Raw genomic sequence first — 22,209 nt, 5'->3', positions numbered from 1 at the left:
TTTCAGAACTGGGGGTATAGTTCAGTGGTAGAGCATTTGACTGCAGATCAAGAGGTCCCTAGTTCAAATCTGGGTGCCCCCTTGTCCACTGTTTTACCTGTAGAATTTTTTTTAATTAAATAAATTGAAGAAAACATTTACAATTTTAGCATTTTATGTAATGAGCAACACATTTCTACATTTGAAATACTCCTGATCATCTCCTGAAACATAGGGTAAACACCATTAAGCTGTTTAGGATTTCTTCTTGTGATACAAGCTGTGTTTTACATTCACCCAAGTTCTACTGGTGATATTATCAGTTTGAAATAGTCCATTGGAAGCTCATATGAACGTGATAAAACTGTGGTGGAAACCAATAATATGCCCTTAATGAAATGTATTAATTTGTCCAGCTGACCAGAAGGGTACTGATGTCATTAGTTCTACAAGTTCCATACAGTCACCCACTCTATCACTTTTTTTTAAAAAGGGCAGTTTTCAGCATTCAAGGGTTTATGTCAGTGGTAGAGCGTAGGAGTGCAGTTCAAGAAGTCCCTGTTTCATAACCATATACCCTCTTCAATAGATCCCGTTAAAATGTTTTTCAACCCAATGCACTGTAAGAAACAATAGGATATATCATCATTTCGTGTAAAAAACAATGAACAATTGGGTTTAACTATGCTCTTAGCACAAAATCAACAAACTGCAGTAGAGAAGCAGTTACGTTTTGCAGAATTTGTGCATTTGACAAAAGTTTTTTTTCCATGTTCCAAGATCTACATGTGATACGAAATGTATGAATTCTTGCAATGGAATCCTCACTGTATTTTACCAAGGCAGATAAAGGACATCCTTCGCACCCCATAAGGAGGGTTTGGTGGCTGAAAATGCATTGCTTTGATGGTGATTGCATGGTGCTTGCACTTTGTACATATTACTGAATTAATAAAGGTGAACGTTTTAGAAGTGCGGGTATAGCTCAGTGGTAGAGCATTTGACTGCAGATCAAGAGGTCCCTAGTTCAAATCTGAGTGCCCCCTGGTCCAACTGTTGCACCTGTAGAAATATTTTTTTAATTAAATAAATTGAAGAAAACATTTACAATCTTAGCATTTTATGTAATGAGCAACACATTTCTACATTTGAAATACTCCTGATCATCTCCTGAAACATAGGGTAAACACCATTAAGCTGTTTCGGATTTCTTCGTATGATACAAGCTGTGTATTACATTCACCCAAGTTCTACTGGGGATATTATCAGTTTGAAATAGTCCATTGGAAGCGCATATGAATGTTATAAAACTGTGGTGGAAACCAATAATATGCTCTTAATGAAATGTATTAATTTGTACAGCTGACCAGAAGTGCACTGATGTCATTAGTTCTACAAGTTCCATACAGTCACCCACTCTATCACTTTTTTTTTAAAAAGGGCAGTTTTCAGCATTCAAGGGTTTATGTCAGTGGTAGAGGGTAGGAGTGCAGTTCAAGAAGTCCCTGTTTCATAACCATATACCCTCTTCAATAGATCCTGTTAAAATGTTTTTCAACCCAGTGCACTGTAAGAAACTATAAGATATATCATCATTTCTTATACAAAACAATGAACAATTGGGTTTAACTATGCTCTTAGCACAAAATCAACAAACTTCAGTACAGAAGCAGCTACGTTTTGCAGAATTTGTGCATTTGACAAAAGCTTTTTTTTTCCATGTTCCAAGATCTACATGTGACACGAAATGTATGAATTCTTGCACTGGAAACCTCACTGTATTTTACGAAGGCAGATAAAGGACATCTTTTGTACCCCTTATACTTATAAGGAGGGTTTGGTGGCTGAAAATGCATTGCTTTGATGGTGATTGCATGTTGCTTCCACTTTGTACATATTACTGAATAAATAAAGGTGAACATTTCAGAACTGGGGGTATAGCTCAGTGGTAGAGCATTTGACTGCAAATCAAGAGATCCCTAGTTCAAATCTGGGTTCCCCCTTGTCCAGCTGTTTTACGTGTAGAAATATTTTCTTAATTAAATAAATTGAAGAAAATATTTACAATCTTAGCATTTTATGTAATAAGCAACACATTTCTACATTTGAAATACTCCTGATCATCTCCTGAAACATAGTGTAAACACCATTAAGCTGTTTCGGATTTCTTCGTATGATACAAGCTGTGTATTACATTCACCCAAATTCTACTGGTGATATGATCATTTTGAAATAGTCCATTGGAAGCGCATATGAATGTTATAAAACTGTGGTGGAAACCAATAATATGCCCTTAATGAAATGTATTAATTTGTACAACTGCCCAGAAGTGCACTGATGTCATTAGTTCTACAAGTTCCATACAGTCACCCACTCTATCACTTTTTTTTAAAAAGGGCAGTTTTCAGCATTCAAGGGTTTATGTCAGTGGTAGAGCGTAGGAGTGCAGTTCAAGAAGTCCCTGTTTCATAACCATATACCCTCTTCAATAGATCCTGTTAAAATGTTTTCAACCCAATGCACTGTAAGAAACAATAGGATATATCATCATTTTGTATAAAAAACAATGAACAATTGGGTTTAACTATGCTCTCAGCACAAAATCAACAAACTGCAGTAGAGATGCAGTTACGTTTTGCAGAATTTGTGCATTTGACAAAAGTTATTTTTCCATGTTCCAAGATCTACATGTGATACGAAATGTATGAATTCTTGCAATGGAAACCTCACTGTATTTTACCAAGGCAGATAAAGGACATCCTTCGCACCCCATATACTTATAAGGAGGGTTTGGTGGCTGAAAATGCATTGCTTTGATGGCGATTGCATGTTGCTTGCACTTTGTACATATTACTGAATTAATAAAGGTGAACATTTTAGAAGTACAGGTATAGCTCAGTGGTAGAGCATTTGACTGTAGATCAAGAGGTTCCCAGTTCAAATCTGGGTGCCCCCTGGTCCAACAGTTGCACCTGTAGAAATATTTTTTTAATTAAATAAATTGAAGAAAACATTTACAATCTTAGCATTTTATGTAATGAGCAACACATTTCTACATTTGAAATACTCCTGATCATCTCCTGAAACATAGGGTAATCACCATTAAGCTGTTTCGGATTTCTTCGTATGATACAAGCTGTGTATTACATTTACCCAAGTTCAACTGGTGATATTATCAGTTTGAAATAGTCCATTGGAAGCTCATATGAATGTTATAAAACTGCGGTGGAAACCAATAAAATGCCCTTAATGAAATGTATTAATTTGTACAGCTGACCAGAAGTGCACTGATGCCATTAGTTCTACAAGTTCCATACAGTCACCCACTCTATCACCTTTTTAAAAAAGGGCTGTTTTCAGCATTCAAGGGTATAACTCAGTGGTAGAGCGTTGGAGTGCAGTTCAAGAAGTCCCTCTTTCATAACTATATACCCTCTTCAATAGATCCTGTTAAAATGTTTTACAACCCAATGAACTGTAAGAAACAATAGGATATATAATCATTTCATATAAAAACAATGAACAATTGGGTTTAACTATGCTCTTGGCACAAAATCAACAAACTGCAGTAGAGAAGCAGTTACGTTTTGCAGAATTTGTGCATTTGACAAAAGTTTTTTTTTTCCATGTTCCAAGATCTACATGTGATACGAAATGTATGAATTCTTGCACTGGAAACCTCAATGTATTTTACGAAGGCAGATAAAGGACATCTTTTGTACCCCTTATACTTATAAGGAGGGTTTGGTGGCTGAAAAGGCATTGCTTTGATGGTGATTGCATGTTGCTTCCTCTTTGTACATATTACTGAATAAATAAAGGTGAACATTTCAGAACTGGGGGTATAGCTCAGTGGTAGAGCATTTGACTGCAGATCAAGAGGTTCCTAGTTCAAATCTGGGTGCCCCCTTGTCCAACTGTTTTACCTGTAGAAATATTTTTTTAATTAATTAAATAAATTGAAGAAAACATTTACAATCTTAGCATTTTATGTAATGAGCAACACATTTCTACATTTGAAATACTCCTGATCATCTCCGGAAACATAGGGTAAACACCATTAAGCTGTTTCGGATTTCTTCGTATGATACAAGCTGTGTATTACATTCACCCAAGTTCTACTGGTGATATTATCAGTTTGAAATAGTCCATTGGAAGCTCATATGAATGTTATAAAACTGTGGTGGAAACCAATAATATGCCCTTAATGAAATGTATTAATTTGTACAGCTGACCAGAAGTGCACTGATGTCATTAGTTCTACAAGTTCCATACAGTCACCCACTCTATCACCTTTTTAAAAAAGAGCAGTTTTCAGCAATCAAGGGTTTATGTCAGTTGTAGAGGGTAGGAGTGAAGTTCCAGAAGTCCCTGTTTCATAACCATATACGCTCTTCAATAGATCCTGTTAAAATGTTTTTCAACCCAATGCACTGTAAGAAACAATAGGATATATCATCATTTCATATAAAAAACAATGAAAAATTGGGTTTAACTATGCTCTTAGCACAAAATCAACAAACTGCAATAGAGAAGCAGTTACGTTGTCGGGGGGAAATTCTGCCGGGGTCGGCCGGGCCGTCCGCAGACCTCCAGGCAGGGAGGCCCCAACTCCTCCCGTGTATCCCAGTTGAGACAGAGCGCGAGACACACACAAGGAGCAAGGTGACTCTGCTGTTTATTAGACAAAATGGCAGGGATAGGTCGAGGAACGTACGCGTCCGTCCTGACACACACACAATCGTGGGGCTCGCAGGCCCTTTTTACTGCATTATGACGCGCTATTCGCGTCACTTCAGAAAGTTAACAAAAAACCTATCGCCACTCTTAATTGGTTGCTCGAGTGGTAGGGTTAGTATAGCGCACATATAGAGGACAATGTTACTGGACAAAGGGTAGTCAGGTGATATATCTGGGTTGTCCCTACAATTAGATACATGAAACTTGTTACATGGAGACTCCTGAGGATTGGTTAATATCACTGACGTCTGAGATAAGAGCCCCATGTTCTGATTGGTGCACCCGTGAGCTTCCCAGCCTGGGACCACCGTTGTTCCCAGCTCTCGGTGTACCTGCGATTGCAACAATGTTTCAATATGGGTACGTGCAGACAATGTGAGGACTTATTCATAGTTGGAAGGCTGACCGCTCCCACTGTCGCAGATGTCCATTGAGCCTTTCAAGTGTATCTGCCTGTGTCTCGTAGCGAGGGATCCAGACGCCTTTTCTCTCCTGGGTTTTGGCATCTTGTCAGGTTCGGCTTGGTCACGTGGGGAGGGACCGTGCTCGAGGCAGAATTCTGCACACTTAATATTGCTTTTCCACTGTGTGTCTGGTTTAATTTGCAGGTGTGACCTTAACGTTGATGCGCGGAGTGCGAGGCTGCAACATCATGCCTTTGATGCTTTGTTCTTGGAATGTGGGTTTGCAACATCGCGACCTTGGCTGGTTGTTTCACCGGGCCCATTCTGCAGGATCAGCAACCAGACTCTTGCTTTGTTAATGTCCACGGGAGCTCTTGTTTGAGGCCTACTTGGGCCTGGTGCATAAGTGGTCCGGTTGGTGCATGGGAGCTTTAAGTTATAGCAGCATATAGTTCCATGACCAGTATCGTGTCTTCATTATAGTTCTTATGGTGGTAACTGGTTTCAAGAGAAGCGTGAGCAAGCGTTGTAGATGAGTTCATGACGCGTCTTGCGTTTCTGCATTCTGAAAGCCTATGTAAAAATAATAAAGATGCACGTCCGTGAATATGCCTGTCGCCTACGTCATAGCACTGAGTATATTCTTCGTGTAGATCGGTGTGGGAATGTCCAATGTGTATATTTGCACAGATGTGCTTCCCGTTGTCTAGGTCGTCATGGCATCTCTAACGACGTGTAGATTTTAGTCTAGTTGGTCCGCGCCGCAGGTGTCGGCATGGCCAGTGCGGGATGTTGGGCAGGCAGATGGACACATCCGTATGTTCCTATACCAGGGTATTTGGTCATCTGGTAAATGGACAAACTCTTCTCGTGGCGGGTGTCTGGGTCGTGACCCTCTAGGCCAAGCGCGAGAGGTGAAGGACGGGAGCCTGGTCTTCCATTCTCCCACTTCAACGTTTTGCAGAATTTGTGCATTTGACAAAAGTTTTTTTTCCATGTTCCAAGATCTACATGTGATACGAAATGTATGAATTCTTGCAATGGAAACCTCACTGTATTTTACCAAGGCAGATAAAGGACATCTTGTGTACCCCTATAGTTATAAGGAGGGTTTGGTGGCTGAAAATGCATTGCTTTGATGGTGATTGCATGTTGCTTCCACTTTGTACATATTACTGAATTATAAAAGTTGAAAACTTCAGAACTGGGGGTATAGTTCAGTGGTAGAGCATTTGACTGCAGATCAAGAGGTCCCTAGTTCAAATATGGGTGCCCCCTGGTCCAATTGTTGTACCTGTAGAAATATTTTTTTAAATAAATTGAAGAAAACATTTACAATCTTAGCATTTTATGTAATGAGCAACATATTTCTACATTTGAAATACTCCTGATCATCTCCTGAAACATAGTGTAAACACCATTAAGCTGTTTCGGATTTCTTCGTATGATACAAGCTGTGTATTACATTCACCCAAGTTCTACTGGTGATATTATCAGTTTGAAATAGTCCATTGGAAGCTCTTATGAATGTTATAAAACTGTGGTGGAAACCAATAATATGCCCTTAATAAAATGTATTAATTTGTACAGCTGACCAGAAGTGCACTGATGTCATTAGTTCTACAAGTTCCACACAGTCACCCACTCTATCACCTTTTTAAAAAAGAGCAATTTTCAGCATTGAAGGGTTTATGTCAGTGGTAGAGGGTAAGAGTGCAGTTCAAGAAGTCCCTGTTTCATAACCATATACCCTCTTCAATAGATCCTGTTAAAATATTGTTCAACCCAATGCACTGTAAGAAACAATAGGATAAATCATCATTTCATATAAGAAAACAATGAACAATTGGGTTTAACTATGCTCTTAGCACAAAATCAACAAACTGCAGTAGAGAAGCAGTTACGTTTTGCAGAATTTGTGCATTTGACAAAAGTTTTTTTTCCATGTTCCAAGATCTACATGTGATACGAAATGTATGAATTCTTGCAATGGAAACTCACTGTATTTTACCAAGGCAGATAAAGGACATCTTGTGTATCCCTTATACTTATAAGGAGGGTTTGGTGGCTGAAGATGCATTGCTTTGATGGTGATTGCATGTTGCTTCCACTTTGTACATATTACTGAATAAATAAAGGTGAACATTATCGAATTGGGGTTATAGCTCAGTGGTAGAGCATTTGACTGCAGATCAAGAGGTCCCTAATTCAAATCTGGGTGCCCCCTAGTCCAACTGTTGTACCTGTAGAAATATTGTTTTAAATAAATTGAAGAAAACATTTACAATCTTAGCATTTTATGTAATAAGCAACACATTTCTACATTTGAAATACTCCTGATCATCTCCTGAAACATAGGGTAAACACCATTAAGCTGTTTCGGAATTCTTCATATGATACAAGCTGTGTATTACATTCACCCAAGTTCTACTGGTGATATTATCAGTTTGAAATAGTCCATTGGAAGCGCACATGAATGTTATAAAACTGTGGTGGAAACCAATAATATGCCCTTAATGAAATGTATTAATTTGTACAGCTTCCCAGAAGTGCACTGATGTCATTAGTTCTACAAGTTCCATACAATCACCCACTTTATCACCTTTTTAAAAAAGAGCAGTTTTCAGCATTCAAGGGTTTATGTCAGTGGTAGAGCGTAGGAGTGCAGTTCAAGAAGTCCCTGTTTCATAACCATATACCCTCTTCAATAGATCCTGTTAAAATGTTTTTCAACCCAATGCACTGTAAGAAACAATAGGATATATAATCATTTCATATAAAAAACAATGAACAATTGGGTTTAACTATGCTGTTTGCATAAAATCAACAAACTGCAGTAGAGAAGCAGTTACGTTTTGCAGAATTTGTGCATTTGACAAAAGTTTTTTTTCCATGTTCCAAGATCTACATGTGATACGAAATGTATGAATTCTTGCAATGGAAACCTCACTGTATTTTACCAAGGCAGATAAAGGACATCTTGTGTATCCCTTATAATTATAAGGAGGGTTTGGTGGCTAAAAATGCATTGCTTTGATGGTGATTGCATGTTGCTTCCACTTTGTACATATTACTGAATTAATAAAGGAGACTATTTCAGAACTGGGGGTATAGTTCAGTGGTAGAGCATTTGACTGCAGATCAAGAGGTCCCTAGTTCAAATCTGGGTGCCCCCTTGTCCACTGTTTTACCTGTAGAATTTTTTTTAATTAAATAAATTGAAGAAAACATTTACAATTTTAGCATTTTATGTAATGAGCAACACATTTCTACATTTGAAATACTCCTGATCATCTCCTGAAACATAGGGTAAACACCATTAAGCTGTTTAGGATTTCTTCATGTGATACAAGCTGTGTTTTACATTCACCCAAGTTCTACTGGTGATATTATCAGTTTGAAATAGTCCATTGGAAGCTCATATGAACGTGATAAAACTGTGGTGGAAACCAATAATATGCCCTTAATGAAATGTATTAATTTGTCCAGCTGACCAGAAGGGTACTGATGTCATTAGTTCTACAAGTTCCATACAGTCACCCACTCTATCACTTTTTTTAAAAAGGGCAGTTTTCAGCATTCAAGGGTTTATGTCAGTGGTAGAGCGTAGGAGTGCAGTTCAAGAAGTCCCTGTTTCATAACCATATACCCTCTTCAATAGATCCCGTTAAAATGTTTTTCAACCCAATGCACTGTAAGAAACAATAGGATATATCATCATTTCGTGTAAAAAACAATGAACAATTGGGTTTAACTATGCTCTTAGCACAAAATCAACAAACTGCAGTAGAGAAGCAGTTACGTTTTGCAGAATTTGTGCATTTGACAAAAGTTTTTTTTCCATGTTCCAAGATCTACATGTGATACGAAATGTATGAATTCTTGCAATGGAATCCTCACTGTATTTTACCAAGGCAGATAAAGGACATCCTTCGCACCCCATAAGGAGGGTTTGGTGGCTGAAAATGCATTGCTTTGATGGTGATTGCATGGTGCTTGCACTTTGTACATATTACTGAATTAATAAAGGTGAACGTTTTAGAAGTGCGGGTATAGCTCAGTGGTAGAGCATTTGACTGCAGATCAAGAGGTCCCTAGTTCAAATCTGAGTGCCCCCTGGTCCAACTGTTGCACCTGTAGAAATATTTTTTTAATTAAATAAATTGAAGAAAACATTTACAATCTTAGCATTTTATGTAATGAGCAACACATTTCTACATTTGAAATACTCCTGATCATCTCCTGAAACATAGGGTAAACACCATTAAGCTGTTTCGGATTTCTTCGTATGATACAAGCTGTGTATTACATTCACCCAAGTTCTACTGGGGATATTATCAGTTTGAAATAGTCCACTGGAAGCGCATATGAATGTTATAAAACTGTGGTGGAAACCAATAATATGCTCTTAATGAAATGTATTAATTTGTACAGCTGACCAGAAGTGCACTGATGTCATTAGTTCTACAAGTTCCATACAGTCACCCACTCTATCACTTTTTTTTTAAAAAGGGCAGTTTTCAGCATTCAAGGGTTTATGTCAGTGGTAGAGGGTAGGAGTGCAGTTCAAGAAGTCCCTGTTTCATAACCATATACCCTCTTCAATAGATCCTGTTAAAATGTTTTTCAACCCAGTGCACTGTAAGAAACTATAAGATATATCATCATTTCTTATACAAAACAATGAACAATTGGGTTTAACTATGCTCTTAGCACAAAATCAACAAACTTCAGTACAGAAGCAGCTACGTTTTGCAGAATTTGTGCATTTGACAAAAGCTTTTTTTTTCCATGTTCCAAGATCTACATGTGACACGAAATGTATGAATTCTTGCACTGGAAACCTCACTGTATTTTACGAAGGCAGATAAAGGACATCTTTTGTACCCCTTATACTTATAAGGAGGGTTTGGTGGCTGAAAATGCATTGCTTTTATGGTGATTGCATGTTGCTTGCACTTTGTACATATTACTGAATAAATAAAGGTGAACATTTCAAAACTGCGGGTATAGCTCATTGGTAGAGCATTTGACTGCAGATCAAGAGGTCCCTAGTTCAAATCTGGGTGCCCCCTTGTCCATCTGGTTTAATTGTAGAAATATTTTTTTAATTAAATAAATTGAAGTAAACATTTACAATCTTAGCATTTTATGTAATGAGCAACACATTTCTACATTTGAAATACTCCTGATCATCACCTGAAACATAGGGTAAACACCATTAAGCTGTTTAGGATTTCTTCATATGATACAAGCTGTGTTTTACATTCACCCAAGTTCTACTGGTGATATGATCAGTTTGAAATAGTCCATTGGAAGCTCATATGAATGTTATAAAACTGTGGTGGAAACCAGTAATTTGCCCTTAATGAAATGTATTAATTTGTACAGCTGACCAGAAGTGCACTGATGTCATTAGTTCTACAATTTCCATAGAGTCACCCACTCTATCACCTTTTTAAAAAAGGGCAGTTTTCAACATTGAAGGGTTTATGTCAGTGGTAGAGCGTCGGAGTGTAGTTCAAGAAATCCCTGTTTCATAACCATATACCCTCTTCAATAGATCCTGTTAAAATGTTTTTCAACCCAATGCACTGTAAGAAACAATAGGATATATCATCATTTCATATACAACACAATGAACAATTAGGTTTAACTATGCTCTTAGCACAAAATCAACAAACTGCAGTAGAGAAGCAGTTACATTTTGCAGAATTTGTGCATTTGACAAAAGATTTTTTTCCATGTTCCCAGATCTACATGTGATACGAAATGTATGACTTCTTGCAATGGAAACCTCACTGTATTTTACCAGGGCAGATAAAGGACATCCTTTGCACCCCATATACTTATAAGGAGGGTTTGGTGGCTGAAAATGCATTGCTTTGATGGTGATTGCATGTTGCTTGCACTTTGTACATATTACTGAATTAATAAAGGGGATCCTTTCATAACTGCGGGTATAGCTCAGTGCTAGAGCATTTGAGTGCAGATCAAGAGGTCCCTAGTTCAAATCTGGGTGCCCCCTTGTTCAACTGTTTTACCTGTAGAAATATTTTTTTAATTAAATAAATTGAAGAAAACATTTACAATCTTAGCATTTTATGTAATGAGCAACACATTTCTATATTTGAAATACTCCTGATCATCACCTGAAACATAGGGTAAACACCATTAAGCTGTTTAGGATTTCTTCATATGATACAAGCTGTGTTTTACATTCACCCAAGTTCTACTGGTGATATTATCAGTTTGGAATAGTCCATTGGAAGCTCATATGAATGTTATAAAACTGTGGTGGAAACCAATAATATGCCCTTAATGAAATGTATTAATTTGTACAGCTGACCAGAAGTGCACTGATGTCATTAGTTCTACAAGTTCCATACAGTCACCCACTCTATTACTATTTTAAAAAAGGGCAGTTTTCAGCATTCAAGGGTTTAACTCAGTGGTAGAGCGTACGAGTGCAGTTCAAGAAGTCCCTGTTTCATAACCATATACCCTCGTCAGTAGATCCTGTTAAAATGTTTTTCAACCCAATGCACTGTAAGAAACAATAGTATATATCATCATTTCATATAAAAAACAATGAACAATTGGTTTTAACTATGCTCTTAGCACAAAATCAACAAACTGCAGTAGAGAAGCAGTTACGTTTTGCAGAATGTGTGCATTTGACAAAAGTTTTTTTTCCATGTTCCAAGATCTACATGTGATACGAAATGTATGAATTCTTGCAATGGAAACCCCACTGTATTTTACCAAGGCAGATAAAGGACATCTTTTGTACCCCTTATACTTATAAGGAGGGTTTGGTGGCTGAAAATGCATTGCTTTGATGGTGATTGCATGTAGCTTCCACTTTCCACATATTACTGAATAAATAAAGGTGAACATTTCAGAAATGGGGGCATAGCTCAGTGGTAGAGCATTTGACTGCAGATCAAGAGGTCCCTAGTTCAACTGTTTTACCTGTAGAAATATTTTTTTAATTAAATAAATTGAAGTAAAATTTTACAATCTTAGCATTTTATGTAATGAGCAACACATTTCTACATTTGAAATACTCCAGATCATCTCCTGAAACATAGGATAAACACCATTAAGCTGTTTAGGATTTCTTCATATGATAGAAGCTGTATTTTACATTTACCCAAGTTCTACTGGTGATATGATTAGTTTGAAATAGTCCATTGGAAGCTCATATGAATGTTATAAAACTGTGGTGGAAACCAATAATATGCCCTTAATGAAATGTATTAATTTGTACTGCTGACCAGAAGTGCACTGATGTCATTAGTTCTACAAGTTCCATAGAGTCACCCACTCTATCACCTTTTTAAAAAAGGGCAGTTTTCAACATTGAAGGGTTTATGTCAGTGGTAGAGCGTAGGAGTGTAGTTCAAGAAGTCCCTGTTTCATAACCATATACCCTCTTCAATAGATCCTGTTAAAATGTTTTTCAACCCAAAGCACTGTAAGAAACAATAGGATATATCATCATTTCATATACAAAACAATGAACAATTGGGTTTAACTATGCTCTTAGCACAAAATCAACAAACTGCAGTAGAGAAGCAGTTACATTTTGAAGAATTTGTTCATTTGACAAAAGATTTTTTTTCCAAGCTCCAAGATCTACATGTGATACGAAATGTATGAATTCTTGCAATGGAAACCTCACTGTATTTCACCAAGGCAGATAAAGGACATCTTGTGTACCCCTTATTGTTATAAGGAGGGTTTGGTGGCTGAAAATGCATCGCTTTGATGGTGATTGCATGTTGCTTCCACTTTGTACATATTACTGAATTAATATAGGTGAACGTTTTAGAATTGCGGGTATAGCTCCGTGGTAGAGCACTTCACTGCATATCAATAGGTCCCTAGTTCAAATCTGGGTGCCCCCTTGTCCAACTGTTTTACTTGTAGAAATATTTTTTTAATTAAATAAATTGAAGAAAACATTTACAATCTTAGCATTTTATGTAATGAGCAACACATTTCTACATTTTAAATACTCCTGATCATCTCCTGAAACATAGGGTAAACACCATTAAGCTGTTTATGATTTCTTCATATGATACAATCTGTGTTTTACATTCACCCAAGTTCTACTGGTGATGATATCAGTTTGAAATAGTCCATTGGAAGCTCATATGAATGTTATAAAACTGTGGTGGAAACCAATAATATGCCCTTAATGAAATGTATTAATTTGTACAGCTGACCAGAAGTGCACTGATGTCATTAGTTCTACAAGTTCCATACAGTCACCCACTCTATCGCCTTTTAAAAAAAAGGGCAGTTTTCAGCATTCAAGGGTTTAACTCAGTGGTAGAGCGTAGGAGTGCAGTTCAAGAAGTCCCTGTTTCATAACCATATCCCCTCTTCAATAGATCCTGTTAAAATGTTTTTCAACCCAATGGACTGTAAGAAACAATAAGATATATCATCATTTCAAATACAAAACATGAACAATCGGGTTTAACTATGCTCTTGGCACAAAATCAACAAACTGCAGTAGAGAAGCAGTGACGTTTTGCAGAATTTGTCCATTTGACAAAAGTTGTTTTTCCATGTTCCAAGATCTACATGTGATACGAAAATGTATGAATTCTTGCAATGGAAACCTCACTGTATTTTACCAAGGCAGATAAAGGACATCCTTCGCAACCATATACCTATAAGGAGGGTTTGGTGGCTGAAAATGCATTGCTTTGATGGTGATTGCATGTTGCTTCCACTTTGTACATATTACTGAATAAGTAAAGTTGAACATTTCAGAAATGGGGTTATAGCTCTGGGGTAGAGCATTTCACTGCAGATCAAGAGGTCCCTAGTCCAAATCTGGGTGCTCCCTTGTCCAACTGTTTTACCTGTAGAAATATTTTTTTAATTAAATAAATTGAAGTAAACATTTACAATCTTAGCATTTTATGTAATGAGCAACACATTTCTACATTTGAAATACTCCTGATCATCACCTGAAACATAGGGTAAACACCATGAAACTATTCAGGATTTCTTCGTATGATACAAGCTGTGTTTTACATTCACCCAAGTTCTCCTGGTGATATTATCAGTTTGAAATAGTCCATTGGAAGCTCATATGAATGTTATAAAACTGTGGTGGAAACCAATAATATGCCCTTAATGAAATGTATTAATTTGTACAGCTGGCCAGAAGTGCACTGATGTCATTAGTTCTACAAGTTCCATAGAGTCACCCACTCTATCACCTTTTTAAAAAAGGGCAGTTTTCAACATTGAAGGGTTTATGTCAGTGGTAGAGCGTAGGAGTGTAGTTCAAGAAGTCCCTGTTTCATAACCATATACCCTCTTCAATAGATCCTGTTAAAATGCATTTCAACCCAATGCACTGTAAGAAACAATAGGATATATCATCATTTCATTTACAAAAACAATGAACAATTGGGTTTAACTATGCTCTTAGCACATAATCAACAAACTGCAGTAGAGAAGCAGTTACGTTTTGCAGAATTTGTGCATTTGACAAAAGTTTTTTCCATGTTCCAGGATCTACATGTGATACGAAATGTATGAATTCTTGCAATGGAAACCTCGCTGTATTTTACCAAGGCAGACAAAGGACATCTTTTGTACCCCTTATACTTATAAGGAGGGTTTGGTGGCTGAAAATGCATTGCTTAGATGGTGATTGCATGTTGCTTCCACTTTGTACATATTACTGAATAAATAAAAGTGAACATTTCAGAAATGGGGCTATAGCTCAGGGGTAGAGGATTTCACTGCAGATCAAAAGGTCCCTAGTTCAAATATGGGTGCCTCCCTGTCCCACTGTTTTACCTGTAGACATATTTTTTTAACTAAATAAATTGAAGTAAACATTTACAATCTTAGCATTTTATGTAATGAGCAACACATTTCTACATTTGAAATACTCCTGATCATCACCTGAAACATAGGGTAAACACCATTAAGCTGTTTAGGATTTCTTCATATAATACAAGCTGTGTTTTACATTCACCCAAGTTCTACTGGTGATATTATCAGTTTGAAATAGTCCATTGGAAGCTCATATGAATGTTATAAAACTGTGGTGGAAACCAATAATATGCCCTTAATGAAATGTATTAATTTGTACAGCTGGCCAGAAGTGCACTGATGTCATTAGTTCTACAAATTCCATAGAGTCACCCACTCTATCACCTTTTTAAAAAAAAGGGCAGTTTTCAACATTGAAGGGTTTAACTCAGTGGTAGAGCGTAGGAGTGCAGTTCAAGAAGTCCCTGTTTCATAACCATATACCCTCGTCAATAGATCCTGTTAAAATGTTTTTCAACCCAATGCACTGTAAGAAACAAAAGGATATATCATATTTTCATATAAAAAACAATGAACAATTGTGTTTAACTATGCTCTTAGCACAAAATCAATAAACTGCAGTAGAGAAGCAGTTACGTTTTGCAGAATTTGTGCATTTGACAAAAGTTTTTTTTCCATGTTCCAAGATCTACATGTGATACGAAATGTAGGAATTCTTGCAATGGAAACCTCACTGTATTTTACCAAGGCAGATAAAGGACATCTTTTGTACCCCTTATACCTATAAGGTGGGTTTGGTGGCTGAAAATGCATTGCTTTGATGGTGATTGCATGTTGCTTCCACTTTGTACATATTACTGAATAAGTAAAGTTGAACATTTCAGAAATGGGGTTATAGCTCTGGGGTAGAGCATTTCACTGCAGATCAAGAGGTCCCTAGTTCAAATCTGGGTGCTCCCTTGTCCAACTGTTTTACCTGTAGAAATATTTTTTTAATTAAATACATTGAAGTAAACATTTACAATCTTAGCATTTTATGTAATGAGCAACACATTTCTACATTTGAAATACTCCTGATCATCACCTGAAACATAGGGTAAACACCATTAAGCTGTTTAGGATTTCTTCATATGATAGAAGCTGTGTTTTACATTCACCCAAGTTCTACTGGTGATATGATTAGTTTGAAATAGTCCATTGGAAGCTCATATGAATGTTATAAAACTGTGGTGGAAACCAATAATATGCCCTTACTGAAATGTATTAATGTGTACAGCTGATCAGAAGTGCTCTGATGTCATTAGTTCTACAAGTTCCATACAGTCACCCACTCTATCACCTTTTTAAAAAAGGGCAGTTTTCAGCATTCAAGGGTTTATGTCAGTGGTAGAGCGTGGGAGTGCTTTTCAAGAAGTTCCTGTTTCATAACCATATACCCTCTTCAATAGATCCTGTTAAAATGTTTTTCAACCCAATGCACTGTAAGAAACAATAGGATATATCATCATTTCATATACAAAACAATGAACAATTGGTTTTAACTGTGCTCTTAGCACAAAATCAACAAACTGCAGTAGAGAAGCAGTTACATTTTGCAGAATTTGTGCATTTGACAAAAGATTTTTTTTTCCATGTTCCAAGATCTACATGTGATACGAAATGTATGAATTCTTGCAATGGAAACCTCACTGTATTTTACCAAGGCAGATAAAGGACATCTTTTGTACCCCTTATACTTATAAGGTGGGTTTGGTGGCTGAAAATGCATTGCTTTGATGGTGATTGCATGTTGCTTCCACTTTGTACATATTACTGAATAAGTAAAGGTGGACATTTCAGAAATGGGGTTATAGCTCAGGGGTAGAGGATTTCACTGCAGATCAAAAGGTCCCTAGTTCAAATATGGGTGCCTCCTTGTCCCACTGTTTTACCTGTAGACATATTTTTTTAACTAAATAAATTGAAGTAAACATTTACAATCTTAGCATTTTATGTAATGAGCAACACATTTCTACATTTGAAATACTCCTGATCATCACCTGAAACATAGGGTAAACACCATTAAGCTGTTTAGGATTTCTTCATATGATACAAGCTGTGTTTTACATTCACCCAAGTTCTACTGGTGATATTATCAGTTTGAAATAGTCCATTGGAAGCTCATATGAATGTTATAAAACTGTGGTGGAAACCAATAATATGCCCTTAATGAAATGTATTAATTTGTACAGCTGGCCAGAAGTGCACTGATGTCATTAGTTCTACAAATTCCATAGAGTCACCCACTCTATCACCTTTTTAAAAAAAGGGCAGTTTTCAACATTGAAGGGTTTATGTCAGTGGTAGAGCGTAGGAGTGTAGTTCAAGAAGTCCCTGTTTCATAACCATATACCCTCTTCAATAGATCCTGTTAAAATGTATTTCAACCCAATGCACTGTAAGAAACAATAGGATAGATCATCATTTCATTTACAAAACAATGAACGATTGTGTTTAACTATGCTCTTAGCACAAAATCAACAAACTGCAGTAGAGAAGCAGTTACATTTTGCAGAATTTCTGCATTTGACAAAAGATTTTTTTTCCATGTTCCAAGATCTACATGTGATATGAAATGTATGAATTCTTGCAATGGAAACCTCACTGTATTTTACCAAGGCAGATAAAGGACATCTTTTGTACCCCTTATACCTATAACGAGGGTTTGGTGGCTGAAAATGCATTGCTTTGATGGTGATTGCATGTTGCTTCCACTTTGTACATATTACTGAATAAATAAAGGTGAACATTTCAGAAATGGGGTTATAGCTCAGGGGTAGAGGATTTCACTGCAGATCAAAAGGTCCCTAGTTCAAATATGGGTGCCTCCTTGTCCCACTGTTTTACCTGTAGACATATTTTTTTAACTAAATAAATTGAAGTAAACATTTACAATCTTAGCATTTTATGTAATGAGCAACACATTTCTACATTTGAAATACTCCTGATCATCACCTGAAACATAGGGTAAACACCATTAAGCTGTTTAGGATTTCTTCATATGATAAAAGCTGTGTTTCACATTCATCCATGTTGTATTGGTGATATTATCAGTTTGAAATAGTCCATTGGAAGCTCATATGAATGTTATTAAACTGTGGTGGAAACCAATAATATGCCCTTAATGAAATGTATTAATTTGTACAGCTGACCATAAGTGAACTGATGTCATTAGTTCTACAAGTTCCATACAGTCACCCACTCTATCACCTTTTTAAAAAAGGGCAGTTTTCAGCATTCAAGGGTTTAACTCAGTGGTAGAGCGTAGGAGTGCAGTTCAAGAAGTCCCTGTTTCATAACCATATACCCTCGTCAATAGATCCTGTTAAAATGTTTTTCAACACAATGCACTGTAAGAAACAAAAGGATATATCATATTTTCATATAAAAAACAATGAACAATTGTGTTTAACTATGCTCTTAGCACAAAATCAATAAACTGCAGTAGAGAAGCAGTTACGTTTTGCAGAATTTGTGCATTTGACAAAAGTTTTTTTTCCATGTTCCAAGATCTACATGTGATACGAAATGTAGGAATTCTTGCAATGGAAACCTCACTGTATTTTACCAAGGCAGATAAAGGACATCTTTTGTACCCCTTATACCTATAAGGTGGGTTTGGTGGCTGAAAATGCATTGCTTTGATGGTGATTGCATGTTGCTTCCACTTTGTACATATTACTGAATAAGTAAAGTTGAACATTTCAGAAATGGGGTTATAGCTCAGGGGTAGAGCATTTCACTGCAGATCAAGAGGTCCCTAGTCCAAATCTGGGTGCTCCCTTGTCCAACTGTTTTACCTGTAGAAATATTTTTTTAATTAAATAAATTGAAGTAAACATTTACAATCTTAGCATTTTATGTAATGAGCAACACATTTCTACATTTGAAATACTCCTGATCATCACCTGAAACATAGGGTAAACACCATTAAGCTGTTTAGGATTTCTTCATATGATAGAAGCTGTGTTTTACATTCACCCAAGTTCTACTGGTGATATGATTAGTTTGAAATAGTCCATTGGAAGCTCATATGAATGCTATAAAACTGTGGTGGAAACCAATAATATGCCCTTAATGAAATGCATTAATTTGTACAGCTGATCAGAAGTGCTCTGATGTCATTAGTTCTACAAGTTCCATACAGTCACCCACTCTATCACCTTTTTAAAAAAGGGCAGTTTTCAGCATTCAAGGGTTTATGTCAGTGGTAGAGCGTGGGAGTGCTTTTCAAGAAGTTCCTGTTTCATAACCATATACCCTCTTCAATAGATCCTGTTAAAATGTTTTTCAACCCAATGCACTGTAAGAAACAATAGGATATATCATCATTTCATATACAAAACAATGAACAATTGGTTTTAACTGTGCTCTTAGCACAAAATCAACAAACTGCAGTAGAGAAGCAGTTACATTTTGCAGAATTTGTGCATTTGACAAAAGATTTTTTTTTCCATGTTCCAAGATCTACATGTGATACGAAATGTATGAATTCTTGCAATGGAAACCTCACTGTATTTTACCAAGGCAGATAAAGGACATCTTTTGTACCCCTTATACTTATAAGGTGGGTTTGGTGGCTGAAAATGCATTGCTTTGATGGTGATTGCATGTTGCTTCCACTTTGTACATATTACTGAATAGGTAAAGGTAGACATTTCAGAAATGGGGTTATAGCTCAGGGGTAGAGCATTTCACTGCAGATCAAGAGGTCCCTAGTTCAAATCTGGGTGTCCCCTTGTCCAACTGTTTTACCTGTAGAAATATTTTTTTAATTAAATAAATTGAAGTAAACATTTACATTCATAGCATTTTATGTAATGAGCAACACATTTCTACATTTGAAATACTCCTGATCATCACCTGAAACATAGGGTAAACACCATTAAGCTGTTTAGGAATTCTTCATATGATACAAGCTGTGTTTTACATTCACCCAAGTTCTACTGGTGATATGATCAGTTTGAAATAGTTCATTGGAAGCTCATATGAATGTTATAAAACTGTGGTGGAAACCAATAATATGCCCTTAATGAAATGAATTCATTTGTACAGCTGACCAGAAGTGCTCTGATGTCATTAGTTCTACAAGTTCCATAGAGTCACCCACTCTATCACCTTTTTAGAAAAGGGCAGTTTTCAACATTGAAGGATTTATGTCAGTGGTAGAGCGTGGGAGTGCTTTTCAAGAGGTTCCTGTTTCATAACCATATACCCTCTTCAATAGATCCTGTTAAAATGTTTTTCAACCCAATGCACTATAAGAAACAATAGGATATATCATCATTTCATATACAAAACAATGAACAATTGGGTTTAACTATGCTCTTAGCACAAAATCACCAAACTGCAGTCGAGAAACAGTTACATTTGGCAGAATTTGTGCATTTGACAAAAGTTTTTTTCCATGTTCCAAGATCTACATGTGATACGAAATGTATGATTCTTACAATGGAAACCTCACTGTATTTTACCAAGGCAGATAAAGGACATCATCTGTACCCCTTATAGTTATAAGGAGGTTTTGGTGGCTGAACATGCATTGCTTTGATGGTGATTGCATGTTGCTTCCACTTTGTACATATTACTGAATGAATAAAGGTGCACAATTCAGAAATGGGGGTATAGCTCCGTGTTAGAGCATTTGCCTGCAGATCAAGAGGTCCCTAGTTCAACTGTTTTACCTGTAGAAATATTTTTTTAATTAAATATATTGAAGAAAACATTTACAATCTTAGCATTTTATGTAATGAGCAACACATCTCTACATTTGAAATACTCCTGATCATCTCCTGAAACATAGGGTAAACACCATGAAACTGTTTAGGATTTCTTCATATGATACAAGCTGTGTTTTACATTCACCCAAGTTCTACTGGTGATATGATCAGTTTGAAATAGTCCATTGGAAGCTCATATGAATGTTATAAAACTGTGGTGGAAACCAATAATATGGCCTTAATGAAATGTATTAATTTGTACAGTTGACCATAAGTGAACTGATGTCATTAGTTCTACAAGTTCCATACAGTCTCCCACTCTATCACCTTTTTAAAAAAGGGCAGTTTTCAGCATTCAAGGGTTTATGTCAGTGGTAGAGCGTAGGAGTGTAGTTCAAGAAGTCCCTGTTTCATAACCATATACCCACTTCAATAGATCCTGTTAAAATGTTTTTCAACCCAATGCACTGTAAGAAACAATAGGATATATCATCATTTCATATACAAAACAATGAACAATTGGGTTTAACTATGCTCTTAGCTCAAAATCAACAAACTGCAGTAGAGAAGCAGTTACATTTTGCAGAATTTGTGCATTTGACAAAAGTTGTTTTTCCATGTTCCAAGATCTACATGTGATACGAAATGTATGAATTCTTGCAATGGAAACCTCACTGTATTTTACCAAGGCAGATAAAGGACATCTTTTGTACCCCTTATACTTATAAGGAGGGTTTGGTGGCTGAAAATGCATTGCTTTGATGGTGATTGCATGTTGCTTCCACTTTGTACATATTACTTAATAAATAAAGGTGAAGATTTCAGAAATGGAGGTATAGCTCAGGGGTAGAGCATTTCACTGCAGATCAAAAGTCCCTAGTATAAATCTGGGTGCCCCCTTGTCCAACTGTTTTACCTGTAGAAATATTTTTTTAATTAAATAAATTGAAGTAAACATTTACAATCTTAGCATTTTATGTAATGAGCAACACATTTCTACATTTGAAATACTCCTGATCATCACCTGAAACATAGGGTAAACACCATTAAGCTGTTTAGGATTTCTTCATATGATACAAGCTGTGTTTTACATTCACCCAAGTTCTACTGGTGATATGATTAGTTTGAAATAGTCCATTGGAAGCTCATATGAATGTTATAAAACTGTGGTGGAAACCAATAATATGCCCTTAATGAAATGTATTAATTTGTACAGCTGACCAGAAGTGCACTGATGTCATTAGTTCTACAAGTTCCATAGAGTCACCCACTCTATCACCTCTTTAAAAAAGGGCCGTTTTCAGCATTCAAGGGTTTATGTCAGTGATAGAGCGTAGGAGTGCTTTTCAAGAAGTTCCTGTTTCATAACCACATCGCCTCTTCAATAGATCCTGTTAAAATGTTTTTCAACCCAATGCACTGTAAGAAACAATAGGATATATCATCATTTCATATACAAAACAATGAACAATTGGGTTTAACTATGCTCTTAGCACAAAATCAACAAACTGCAG

The 22,209-nt window shown here is 36.5% G+C and overlaps 4 non-coding genes across 4 annotated transcripts; all 4 read left to right on the top strand.

Moving 5' to 3' along the window:
* The first annotated feature begins 10 nt into the window (after nt 1-10).
* TRNAC-GCA (transfer RNA cysteine (anticodon GCA)) lies at nt 11-82 on the top strand. Its single transcript has one exon. It is a non-coding gene; the product is annotated as a tRNA-Cys (tRNA).
* Nucleotides 83-1,910: 1,828 nt separating this feature from the next.
* TRNAC-GCA (transfer RNA cysteine (anticodon GCA)) lies at nt 1,911-1,982 on the top strand. The gene has a single exon. It is a non-coding gene; the product is annotated as a tRNA-Cys (tRNA).
* A 1,835-nt stretch (nt 1,983-3,817) lies between these two features.
* Nucleotides 3,818-3,889, top strand: TRNAC-GCA (transfer RNA cysteine (anticodon GCA)). Its single transcript has one exon. It is a non-coding gene; the product is annotated as a tRNA-Cys (tRNA).
* A 4,338-nt stretch (nt 3,890-8,227) lies between these two features.
* On the top strand, nt 8,228-8,299 carry TRNAC-GCA (transfer RNA cysteine (anticodon GCA)). Its single transcript has one exon. It is a non-coding gene; the product is annotated as a tRNA-Cys (tRNA).
* Nucleotides 8,300-22,209: the final 13,910 nt, after the last annotated feature.

The sequence above is a fragment of the Ambystoma mexicanum genome, chromosome 4q (genome assembly GCF_040938575.1).
Source record: "Ambystoma mexicanum isolate Mex_15411 chromosome 4q, UKY_AmexF1_1, whole genome shotgun sequence".
Taxonomy (NCBI): domain Eukaryota; kingdom Metazoa; phylum Chordata; class Amphibia; order Caudata; family Ambystomatidae; genus Ambystoma; species Ambystoma mexicanum.
Note: the sequence above shows the minus strand (reverse complement) of the source record. Positions and strands in the feature narration are given on the sequence as shown.